The sequence below is a fragment of the Bison bison genome, unplaced genomic scaffold, assembly GCF_000754665.1.
Source record: "Bison bison bison isolate TAMUID 2011002044 unplaced genomic scaffold, Bison_UMD1.0 scf7180017864020, whole genome shotgun sequence".
In the NCBI taxonomy this organism is placed as follows: Eukaryota; Metazoa; Chordata; class Mammalia; order Artiodactyla; family Bovidae; genus Bison; species Bison bison.
In genome coordinates, this window is record NW_011494592.1 from 725,485 (window position 1) to 726,254 (window position 770).

A 770-nucleotide genomic window follows, 5' to 3' on the forward strand; every position below is an offset into this window, starting at 1 on the left:
TGAGCGACTTCACTTTCACATTTCACTTTCATGCATTGGAGAAGGAAATGGCAACCCACTCCAGTGTTCTTGCCTGGAGAATCCCAGGGACAGGGGAGCCTGGTGGGCTGCCGTCTATGGGGTCACACAGAGTCGGACACAACTTCTTCAGCCTTCTTCACAGTCCAACTCTCACATCCATACATGACTACTGGAAAAACTATAGCCTTGACTAGATGGACCTTTGTTGGCAAAATAATGTCTCTGCTTTTGAATATGCTATCTAGTTTGGTCATAACTTTCCTTCCAAGGAGTAAGCGTCTTTTAATTTCGTGGCTGCAGTCACCATCTGCAGTGATTTTGGAGCCCCCAAAAATAAAGTCTACCACTATTTCCACTGTTTCCCCATCTATTTGCCATGAAGTGATGGGACCAGATGCCATGATCTTAGTTTTCTGAATGTTGAGCTTTAAGCCAACTTTTTCACTCTCCACTTTCACTTTCATCAAGAGGCTTTTCAGTTCCTCTTCACTTTCTGCCATAAGGGTGGTGTCATCTGCATATCTGATAGGATTGAGCGACTTCACTTTCACTTTCACTTTGCTTTTTAGGATACAGTCCAAATTCCTTTTGGACTCCTCTGATCCAACCCTGCACACTTTCCCAGTCCTATCCCTCAGCCCTCACCATACCTGTGCACAATCATGTGCGCACACAAATTCTAATAATCACACTTTATTTTCCACTGCAGGCTTCCCAGGTGGCACAGTGGTAAAGAATCCACCTACCAA